Source organism: Leptidea sinapis, chromosome 1, assembly GCF_905404315.1.
Source record: "Leptidea sinapis chromosome 1, ilLepSina1.1, whole genome shotgun sequence".
Classification (NCBI taxonomy): Eukaryota; Metazoa; Arthropoda; class Insecta; order Lepidoptera; family Pieridae; genus Leptidea; species Leptidea sinapis.
In genome coordinates this window covers 11,162,274-11,174,784 of record NC_066265.1, presented here as the reverse complement: position 1 = coordinate 11,174,784, position 12,511 = coordinate 11,162,274, and the positions used below count along the sequence as shown (strand labels likewise).

The 12,511-nt window shown below is 35.6% G+C and overlaps 1 long non-coding RNA gene across 1 annotated transcript; it reads left to right on the top strand.

Moving 5' to 3' along the window:
- Positions 1 to 5,026: 5,026 nt before the first annotated feature.
- LOC126967471 (uncharacterized) lies at positions 5,027 to 6,884 on the top strand. The gene is made up of 2 exons (XR_007730001.1): positions 5,027 to 5,169; positions 6,606 to 6,884. It is a non-coding gene; the product is annotated as an uncharacterized LOC126967471 (long non-coding RNA).
- The last annotated feature ends 5,627 nt before the right edge of the window (positions 6,885 to 12,511 follow it).

Here is a 12,511-nt window from a genome sequence, read left to right as displayed (position 1 = left end):
TTTTATTTTCTAAACTAGTCTTAATATATTCTATTCTTATACTTAACTATTTTTTGTAGGTCTATTTGCCAATCGGCAAAGGCCTCCTCCAACCTTTTCCATTCCTGCCTATCTTGTGCAACTCTATTCCATGTAACTCCTGCTACTTGTCTAATATCATCATCCCACCTTTTCTGTGGTCTGCCCCTTTTCTTTTTCCCTTCTCTAGGGTACCAGCGTGTTACAATTTTGCTCCATTTCTCTTGACCTCTTATCATGTGTCCTGCCCATTTCCATTTCCGTCTTCTGATTTTGGATGTTATGTCTATGACCTTTGTCTTTTTTCTGATGTAATGGTTTTTTATTCTGTCCGACCTTTTCCTATTCAGCATACTTCTTTCCATTGCATGTTGGCAGGTTTCCAGTTTTCTCGTCGTATTTTGTGTTAAAGGCCATGTTTGGCTGCCATACATTAAGACAGGTAGTACGCAGGTGTTAAATAGTTTTTTCTTTACATTAATGTGAAGAGTTTTGTCTTACATGGCCTATCTCTTTCAGGCATTTGTTATTCTTCTCTCAACTTCTTTGGGTATAGGATCATCTTGTGTTATTAGCTGTCCCAGATAGGTGTATTCGTCGGTGTAATCGATTTGGTTATTTCCTAGATGTATAGTGGTTTTCTTTCCGTTTGTCATAACCTTTGTTTTCTCTGGGTTCAACTTTAAGCCTATCTTCTCACTTTCATCCGCTAATTCATGGATCATTTGTTGTATGTTTTCCGGCGTTTCAGCAAATAACACTATATCGTCTGCGAACCTCAAGTGTGTTAGGGAGGCTCCGTCGACATTGATTCCGAGGTTTTCCCAGTTAAGGCCCCTAAAGATTGTTTCAAGAACCGCTGTGAATAGCTTTGGAGATAGAGGGTCTCCTTGTCTGACTCCTTTTTGTACTCTGAATGGTTCACTTTTCTTTTCTAGCTGGATTCTTGCGGTACTATGACTATATACATTTTTTATTAGACGGATATATTTTTGTTCGATTCCTTGTTCCTTAAGGGACTTCCATATCTTTTCGTGATGCAAGGAGTCGAATGCTTTGGTATAGTCGATAAAAGCAATGTAGTATTCGCGCTGATAGGCTTTATACTTGTCTAAGATCTGGCGGACAACATGAATGTGATCGACTACTGAGTAGCCTTTCCAAAAGCCCGCCTGTTCGATGGGTTGATTTTCATCTAGTGTTCCTTCTATCCGTTTTAAAATTATCTTGGCAAATATCTTATATATATTAGACATGAGACTAATTGGGCGGTAGTTTCCGATGTCGTGTTTATCTCCCTTTTTATATAGAAGAATAATGTTTGATTCTGTCCATTGTTGTGGGATGATTTCTGTGTCTATTATATCATTAAACATTTCCGTGAGGATCGGAGTGATTACCTGCTTATTTTGCATTATTATCTCGTTATTTATACCATCTGGTCCTGGTGCTTTGTCTTTCCGTAGTGTGTCTTTTGCTTTCTCTGTTTCTACGTGAAGAATTTCGGGAATAACTGAGGTCTCGGCCAAATTCATTTCTTCTGGTGAAGTGTTTCATCTTTGTAATAGGATGTTGCAATATCCAATATGTCATTTCTGTCGTGGTTCCATTTTCCTCTATTGCTTTTCATTTTTACTACCCAGTCTACAGATTTACTTAGTTCCTTGTGTGTTTTTTTGATACCACTCGCTTTTATTATATGTTTTTCAATAGTCTCCATTCTATTTCTGTTCCTATCTATTCTTATGTTTTTATTTATTTCTTTGTTAATTTCTGTCAGATTTTTTCTTCTGTCCTTTGCATCTCTTGTGTTGATTAAGTGGCTTCTTTTTTCTAGCAATTTAATAGTGGTAGTTGTTAGCCATTGCTTGTGTTCCCTACTGGAATTTGCAGCGATTTTTGTTTCAGTTATAATAAATTCAGTTATATATAAATATTCTCTATCCAGTTGTATTTTTCCTGTATGTTTAGGTTCTTTGTTTTTTCTTTAAAGTTTGTGAATTTCTCTCTCAGGCTGGCCGATAATTGTTCCATTTTATGTTTTCCGAGCTTGACATTTACTAGTTCTTGCCTTGGTCTAGGTTTCTTTGGTTGTTTAGTTTTTAATTCTGCCCTGATTATCCTATGATTGGTGTTGAAATTAAATTGATTAATGACGTTAAAGTTGCTGAAGTAACTTTTCTTGTTAGTCATGAAGAAATCAATTTCGTTTTTTGTGTTCCCGTCTGGTGAGATCCAAGTCCACATTCTTTTCTTGTTTTTCCTATATATAGTATTTAAAATGGAAAGGTTGTTTTCTTGAGTGAAATAAACAATTTTTTCTTCATTCCTGCTTCTGGTTTTCTTGCAGTATGTGGATATTCCTAGTGTGTTGTGTCCAGGACGCCTGTCTCCAATTCTGCCATTGAAATCTCCCATTACTATTAAGTTTTTATGAGCGTGATCTCGGATGACTTTATTTAATTCAAGATAAAATATATCTATTGTTTCTAGGTCTGACTGTTCTGTAGGTGAGTACACTTGTATAATAGACCATGAGTCTTGGTATCCTGATAGCTTTAAATTCATCATTGCTATGCGCTCCGAAATGCCCATGAACCCTTCTATAAAGTTTGTCAGGTGTTTCTTTACAATAAAGCCAACCCCATGATGGCCAGGAGTGGTCCCTATATGGTATAATAAGAAATCCTGATATGAAACAATCCTTTCTCCCAATCGTCTCACTTCGCTAAGGCCAACGATGTCCCATTTGATATGTTCTAGCGCGTATGTCAATTCTATTAAGTTTTCTTCATTTCTCAGAGTAAGGGTATTTAGTGCTGCAATATAGATTTTTTTCTTTTCGTTTTTGGATTGTTGGAAGGTTGTGGTCTTCATCCCCCACGAGGACCAGTCGGATTGGGGGAGATTGTGTTTTTATATTTTGTTGTTCACTAGTAGGTCCCAAAAACAAATTTAAACAATAATAAATTGTTTGTCCAGTACCCGTATTAATAATTATAAATTGTTCGAACAGTAACCGTATTGATAATTATAAATTGTTCGTACAGTGCTCGTATTAAATGAGTCTTAAACTCAAATCACGTCTATATAAATAGAATTTATATTAATATTAACTACACGCAGTAATCATACTGATAGAAATGACATGCGACCAACATATTTATTTTTGAGTATGATCAGTGTGATTTAATACGGACATATTATGATGACTCGCGTTCCAAGGGCCTATAAAATCATTTGTTAGCTTTAAGTACATTGTCTTCATCATTATTAACATTTTCTTTAATATTCTGTGTTGTTATTACCTGTTTATTTTTGAGTTATTAGCTTTTAGTTCATTACCCAATATTTCTCATTATCATCATCATGATCATTACAGCCGGAAGACGTCCACTGCTGGACAATGTCCTCCCCCAAATATCGTCATGACGGTCAGTCCTGCGCTGCGCTCATCCAACATATTCCGATTTTTAAAATATTTTTTTTTTTTTTTTTATGGAATAGGAGGACAAACGAGCGTACGGGTCACCTGGTGTTAAGTGATCACCGCCGCCCACACTCTCCTGCAACACCAGAGGAATCACAAGAGCGTTGCCGGCCTTTAAGGAAGGTGTACGCGCTTTTCTTGAAGGTACCCATGTCGTATCGTCCCGGAAACACCGCACAAGGAAGCTCATTCCACAGCTTCGTGGAAAATTACTCATTATTAATCGCTCATTATTACGAGGTATCTTCTTACCCCCTCATTCATAGTAGTCTGCTAACTTAAAGCATTGCTAATTCTCACTCTGTCTTTTTCTATTGTCAGTAGTCATTGTAGTCAGAATGAGAAAAAACCCTCCTTAGCAGCTGTTTTAAGTTAGCGGCACATTATGAATAAAGGGGTTAATCTATTTGATCTAAGCTATCTATTTCGAAAGATTTTTCTCGCCATTATCTATGTGATAACAGTAAGCATTATTGTGGTTCGGTCTGAAGGGAAGAAATTACTGGGTAAATGAGACTTATTATCTTATGTCTCAAGGTGACGAGTGCAATTGTAGTGCCGCTCAGAATTTTTGGGTTTTTCAAATACTTAGAATTTTTGAGTGAATGAGCTCATTATTTTAACATAATCTTGAGTCCTATTCACGAAAAGATTAAGCAATTAAGCAATCAATAATCACTATAATCTTCAAATTATACTCATCCATAAGAGCCAGAGCTTAACGGCCTTACAAATAAACTTATTATACAAACACAAAGTTTTAACTGAGCATAAACCAAGAATATGCAAAATAATGACAATTTCGTTGACAACACTGTCAATACAATGATTATTCTGAAGTTTTCCAAATGTCAAGCAGCCTTGCACAATAAAGCGGGAAACGTTATGTGTCAGAATAAACCAATCGTATTAAATATTTCTAATAAAGTTTTTTTCTTTGACACTCCATTGGTCATCTTCTTTCCCACTTTAAAAAGTAATGCGGTCTGTTCGGTAAATGTATAAAACTTTATCCAACAAGCATGGATAGTGTATAAAACTTGTTTTAAATAAGTACTATACATAAACTTCAATAAAATTAACAATACTTGTTTAAAACATGTATGTTTTAGTTTAGTGTGAATGCTGTCAATGTATCATTCTCGATCAAACATGACTCAGACCTGTATGTGAACGCAAATGTGATTTATACTTGTATAAAGACTCGTTGGCAACACAGTGTGAACGAAAGTATGTTTCAGACAATTGCAATACATGTTTACAACAAATATTTTGACAAGTATTCTACAAGTTTTGTATAAAACATTTTTTTTGACTTGTTTCTTGGTGTAAACGAGAGGCAAGCAAAATGTGTATTTATAAACATTTTGCATATTCTTTGTTTATACTCAGGTATAACTTTATGCCACTGTAATTTGTAAGGTTTTAATGGTAAAACCCCTTATCGATGAACCCTACTTTGAGTAGGTATTAGAATTTGTAATTACATATTGTTATCTGTTATTTCCTGTATACCAATCTACATAAGACCTCGGTAGGTTGTTTAGTTCATATTTAACCAAAGAGCATTCGAGAGTGTCGTGTGCATTGTGCAGTAAATATGATACTGAAATCGGGTTTTTCATATATTTTGCTAATCATTGTATTAATGAACTTTGGATGTGAGTAATTAACTTTTTCTAATTCTTATTTTTAACAGGTTTGTTAAATTGCACCTGGAATATACGGGTAAAGTATAATATTGGCAGAGCACACATTTTATGATAGTTTTAAGTTAAGATATACATTGTTGATCAATTTAGAAGCAGCTTGATAAGAAAACGGCTTTGAATTTTTTATTTTTTTATTTATGATATTACAAATTCAAATTCAAATATTTTTATTCAAAATAGGATGTGAAATCACTTATTGAAAGTCAAAAAACTACCACCCATTCCAAAATGAATGCCTCAGGCCTGAGAAGAATGGGCGCAACAAACTCAGCGGGCTATTCCAGTATATACAAAAGTTGGTCAACTTAGTATCTAAAAAACCGCATAGGGTTATATTTTATGAAAATACGGGACGAGAAGAGCAGGACGCTCAGCTGATGGTAATTGATACGCCCTGCCCAATACAATGCAGTGCCGCTCAGGATTCTTGAAAAGCCCAAAAATTCTGAGAGGCACTAGGTAGAATTGCGCTCGTCACTTTGTAACGAGATGTAAAGTCTCATTTGCCCAGTAATTTCACTAGCTGCGGCGCCCTTTAGACCGAAACACAGTAATGTTTACACATTACTGCTTCACAGCAGAAATAGGCACCATTGCAGTACCCATAATCTAGCCGGCATCCTGTGCAAAGGAGCCTCCCACTGGTTACAATTAATGCTAATAATTAGTTAAGCATACGTCAATTAAATTTCACATTTTGTTCCTTCGCGATGTCCTTCTATCTGATAAAGTTAAATGATAAGATTCTGCTCCAACATCTTTCCAATCTCGGGACTCTATGTATTGGTCACTTCTGATGTAGTTGTTGATTATCAGTTCATGAAAACTCATAGTTCTTTAGAGCCGCGTCCTTAATAAAAATCACATAGCTACTGCGCCTTACATGAAATAAGCGCCTTGACCGCGAATATACCTCGATGAAAAAATTTCTTGTCACAAATGAATTTTAATTTTGATATAAATTACAAAAAATAAATATCCCGTGGGGCTAAGAGGCGCGGACAATGTACAAAGTACTATCTTCAGCAGCTATTTCGGTCAACGGATCAGGTCGGTCAGGATCTATCCAACGCCGAAATGCTGCCTGTATTCTTTGTACGCTTCCACGTTATGATAGTTTTAATTTTATGTAGTCATAGTATTGTAAATATAGTTATAAGATTTGTTTTGTTTGAATAAATACTAATGAAAGTATCGATACTTGTTTTTTGAAAACTCAACAGCTTTTGTCTATGCGTGTATAAACACGTTTTGCCTCACCACCAAATGCTCAGATTGTTTCAAACTATTTAATTTTCCAAAACAATTTTACAGAGATAGTCATATGCAGACTCACCATGCAATAAGAACTATGCATCTACACTACAAATATTTTTCTATTCCAGATACAAAAACAGATTCAGAGAATGATGTGGAAACTCCAGAGGAGCTGAATAATGATGGCAAAGCAACCTCTGAAGAGGATTCACCGTCCATTACTGAAGAACAACTGATAAATTCCTTGAATCAATTGGAACGTGAGATAGAGAAATATGAAGAACAACACACAGAAACTTAAGTTTAATCGCACTGCATATTGTACTCCAAATTTCAATTAAATCGGCAATCATGAGTAATATACTTAATAATAAACTTTAATATAAATCTGTGTGCTCTATCGAGAACTTTATTTTCATTACAAAATTTATGTTAGGCATAAGTGATTTATGATCTACAAATTCTACATCTCCACACCCCTTTTTTTGTTTTTACGTTATTTTCTTCTAGTCCTTAGCCCTTTGCTATATTATTAATAGAATTGACATATTATTATTTTGTTGGTTTATCTGAATACATTTCTAAGGATTTGTCAAAATTTGACATAATTTACTACACCCTAATTTAATTAAAATACACAATTATAGTATTAATATGTTTATCTACACCCATGATTAAAATCCTTTATTAAAGATTGTAAAACAGTTAGCTTATTGCCAACATTAAAACACCCAATGTCCTAATAACCATTACATCATCCAAACGAGTATTGTAATGAAATTCAGTAAAACATTATATCATCAGTTTCCATAAAAACACTCCTTTGGATGATATAATGGTTACTAGGACTGGCTTTTTTAATGTTAGCTAACTGTTTCAGAATCATTTATAGAGGTTTCATATTATGGGTGTAGCTAAAGTCTTGTACGCAACTGTTCATAATTAGGTATTAAAACACTCATGTAACACTATTATCATATATAAACCCACGTTCGTGTTTTAATACCCCATATTAAATAACAGTTGCATAAATAACCAATATTACTAATATAATTGTGTATCCGTAACATTTATACAGTGCCTAATGAAATCCCTCATATACAATTTAAATAAATGTTAACCAGATTAACTATTATAATGTATTCAGGTAATGTCATGTAATTTCATAAAATATAAGTCCTATGGAAAAAGAGCTGATCCAATAAATCATTGTTAATACATTAGAACTAAAACGATTACAATTGCAAAATTAGACATATTAGACATATTAGCGAAAGCTAATTGTTATTAGAGTTATTGAGTGTGAGGACAAAACAGAGTGCTGTATTTTTCTTTTGTAGCTATGAAGGTGATCATAGAAGATATCAATAGCTTGGCCACCCTTAATATAACTATCATCGCCATTAACAGTGCAGTTATGAACAGCGTTGTAAGTACTTGCAATTCTGTTCAAAGAAGAATTGAGGCCCAGATTAGACCGTGCTGGACTCATTATAAATGGGGTGTATTTCTTGGACCTGGGCAGTCTTCTTGGAACAAAAATGTTTAATTTTGAAATAAGATAAGGACTGTCGATTGTGCTGTTGACCAGTTTATACAAAAATACAGCATCATGCATTTTTCTGCGGTTATTTAACGAAACTAAACCGAAGCATCGCAAACGATCTTTATAGTTTGGGAGTTTCTTGGCCAAATTACATGAATAAGATAGGTGCCATAAAAATCTCTTTTGTACACTCTCCAAACGCTTATTGAAAACATCGTAGTGAGGGTTCCATACGACACTGCAATACTCCAGAGAGCTACGCACTAAACAGTTGTGTAATAATATTTTAGTGCTGGGTAACTTAAACTCCCTGATGCTTCTTATGACAAATCCAAGAGTCTTGAAGCTTCTCTTTACAATGTTGTCAATATGTACATTGAATCTCAGCTTACAGTCAAGGGTGACTCCCAAATCGCAAATATGATCGACCTCAGTCAACGGTGCGCAGTTGATGTAGTATGACCTGGGTATTTTTGTTTTCTTTCTCGTGAAGCTTATAACATAACATTTCTGATTATTTAGGGACATGCCATTTATACCACACCATCTGCTCAATCTATCCAAATATTTCTGCAACAAAACACAGTCATCAGACGAGTTGACCGGTCTGAAAATTTTTAGGTCATCCGCAAACATATAAAATTTAGAATTTTGAAAGCAAGTTCCAATATCATTTATAAATATATTGAAGAGCAAGGACCCAAGATGAGAGCCCTGTGGTACCCCAGACACGGCTGTAAAACATTTAGAGGAATGCCCGGCTATAACCACTTTAGATTTTCGATCCACTAAGTATGACCTAAACCAGTTTAACAGTATATCGGACAACCCACAGGACGAAAGTTTCTTCAGAAGGGACTCGTGATGTACTCTGTCATAGAGAGACATAAGTTTTATAGCTTAAGGTTCACCCAGAGTTGTGTGTATGCATCGACTAGTGTCGGGATGATTTAATTCAATTCCAAATTCTAATTCTAATTCAGACTTTCTTTATTTAACAGGATGAATTTAGTCTCCTTCAATCTTCTGGCTTAACTACTATGGGCTTGACTATCGCGAATCACCTGAGAAAAAGCGACAAGAACACGCAAATAGTGTTTTGTGCTTACAAATAATAACAGATAGACTCAATATTAATAATATTATCAATAATAAATAACTAAAAATTATAATAAGCAATTTAAATATATAATATAAAATTATATGCCAGCCGGAAGATTTCCACGACGATCGGTCCTGCGCTGCCCTCATCCAACCAGACAAACCAGAGATTGACCATATCGTGGGTCCATCTTGTGGGGGGCCTCTGTCCAGCAGTGGACGTCTTCCAGCTGATGATGTTGATGATGATGATTAATAATAAGGCTTGATATATTTTATTAATGAAGTCTTTTAAACTGGAATAGGCCATACAACTCAATTAACTGTTAGACGAATGTTAAAAATTATTAACTGACAATTTTTGAATTTCTTTACTTAAAGATTTTTAAAATCGTATACATTTATATCTTAAATTGGTTAAACAGACAATACATCTATTATTCAAAATGACGACACACAAAAATTAAGAGTTAGGTCTATCTACTAGTGCTAGTGTACGCGAGCTTAGATGAAGAGTTTATATTCAAGTCAACGCATACCTTTATACCGTTATGATAATTTATTTAAAAATACATGTAAAAGCTTTTACCATGCAATGTAATATTAGATAATTAGAAGGCTAAATACTGTAACGGGAATACATACGTTCAAGATCATATTACATATCACCTTGCCACATTTTATAAAGAAAAAAATATAATACTGTCTTGTTGCATTAAATCAAGCATTAATCTGCGTGGGATGGTCAGATAACAATGTCCTCTGATAATTCTAGTTATTACATACTGTTTAGGGTTCTGTACCTCAAAAGGAATAACGATACCATTATATGATCCCTTTGTTGTTAATCCGTCCGTTTGTCTGGCTATCTGCCTGACTGTCAAGACCCCTTATCTCGGGAACGCGTGGAGGTATCGAGGTGAAATATGAGGGTAAAACGATATAAACGACTTTTGAGTCTATTGAAGCTAAGAAAAAATCAAACTTTACGTAAAAGAAAAGATAACAGCCGTTTATTCCGCATAAAAAGTGTATTTCGACACTTTTGAGGTAATGTTAGACCCCAGTAGCCCACTGCCTACTGAGCTAGAGATCCCGGGATTCGAAACCCGGTAGGTGCAATCATTTATATCATTTAAAAGTGTGTCAATATTATTATTATAATCAAAACTTATAGGTTATTTTCCGCTCAACTAGAACTATGAAATTTGGCAAGTAATGCCGTCTTATACTACAGGTATATGGAATATCTCTTTTCAAATAAAAGAACAGGATGCAAGAACTGGTGATTAAATTTTGAATTAGGTTAACTGTGTCATATGGGGTGTCGTATGAATTACAGGGCCGAACTCATTGGCCCAAGCTTAAACAGATTTTTAATTACTTTTAAAAAAACTTTGAAAAAAAAATTTTTGGGAGTTACTTAGAACTGAAACTTAAAAATAGTTTGGGGGTATACGTGTGGAGTATGTATGGATAGGTCTTCAAAAATGAAATTGAGATTTCTCATATATTTTTTTCTAAACTAAATAATTTGCGCGAGAGACACTTCCAAAGTGGTAAAATGTGTTTCTGTAACTTCTAAAATAAGAGAATGATAAAACTAAAAGTAATATATGATATTCATTACCTGGATTGAACCTGGTTTGAACGAGTTATATATCGTAAACTGTAATTTACCTTTCATTCAATCAGCTCAAATGTTATTATAATTATTAAAGAACTTTTGTTGTTGTTACTTGCTGCTACGAAACCCTTCATGGGAGAGTCCGACTCGTACTTGGCCTTTTTTTATAAGCAGAGGTAGATGCATTTGTCCGGTTTTATAAACATTTATTTTGAATTATTCCTGAAACAATTATCTTTTCAACTATATGAATTTGGATTTTTTTTTGTTATGAAAATAAGGGACGAGGCGAGCGGGACGTTCAGCTAATGGTAATTGATACGCCCTACCCATTACAGTGCAGTGCCGCTTAGGATTCTAGAAAATTCCCATAATTCTGAGCGGCACTACAATTGCGCGCGTCACCTTGGGATATAAGATGTTAAGTCTCATTTGACCAGTAATTTCACTAGCTACGGCACCCTTCCGACCGAAACACAGTAATGTTTACACATTACTGCTTCACAGCAGAAAAAGGCGCCGTAATCTAGCCGGCTTCCTGTGCAAAGGAGCCTCCCACTGGTACGCATGAAACGACAAACGGGTACGTGAGGCTCGTTAAAAGAATGTGGGCGGTGGTGATTACTTAACATCAAGTGACCCGTAAGGTCGATTGTCCTCTTCTTCCATTAAAAAAATGTTATTAGGGGTGCAGAAAAGGAAATTGCGACTATTCTTGAGATCCAAGATAGCTACAATTGATGTACACTAAACAAGTAGATATATAGAATAAACTAATGTTATTTAAATGTGTATACAACATAACAAATCAGTCATTTGCGTGACACTTATATGTTTATATACCAACTAAAATCAACTGAGGAATTAACAGAAATGTGACAGTCAACTTGTATGTTAACAAAATATGCCCTTGGATGGAAAGCATATTGATTACTTAATAATAATAATTCAAGTTCAACGCATCAATGACAAAAATATTTTTAACTAATCTTCTAAAACACAAAATATTTCAGCGCATACAAATAATATTTAGCGATAGAAAAAGTTTAAGGCGCGTTCAATTACCGCATTACCTGCGCCGTTGCAGTAGCCGATGTGATACTACAGGGTATGGATATTTTTATACCAAACTCTGTAGTACCCATCGGTGGCAAATCACAGCCCTGGTTCGATGCGTCAGTTAAAGCAGCATCTGACTGCAAAAAACAGGCGTATCGATCTTGGGTTGCGGCGCTGGGCACAAAGGATCCGAACTGCACAGTTCTTAAGAGGAAATACAACCGTGCCTCCAGATTTTTTAAGCGGCAAATCGCCCGTGCAAAGTCAAAACACGTCGTCAAAATCGGCGAGCAGCTTTCCAGTTACCCGACCGGAACACGCAAGTTCTGATCGTTGTCGAAAGCTGCTCTTGGTAACTTCAGCCAGCCGTCCATGCCACCGTTGCACATGAGGAATGACACCCTGGCCCATACGGCAAAAGAGAAAGCCGATCTCTTGTGCACTCTTTTAGCCTCCAACTCGACTCTTGACGACAACGGAAAAACACCGCCGACCATCCCGCGGTGTCAAAGCTCTATGCCTGAAGTACAGTTCAGACAGAAAACTGTTAGGCGAGCTCTGTTTTCGTTGGACGTCAGGAAGTCGAGCGGGCCGGATGGCATTTCTCCAATCGTGCTTAGAACGTGTGCCCCTGAGTTGACGCCGGTGCTAACGCGTTTTTTCCGGCACTCTTATTCTAAAAGCGTAGTCCCCGACTCATG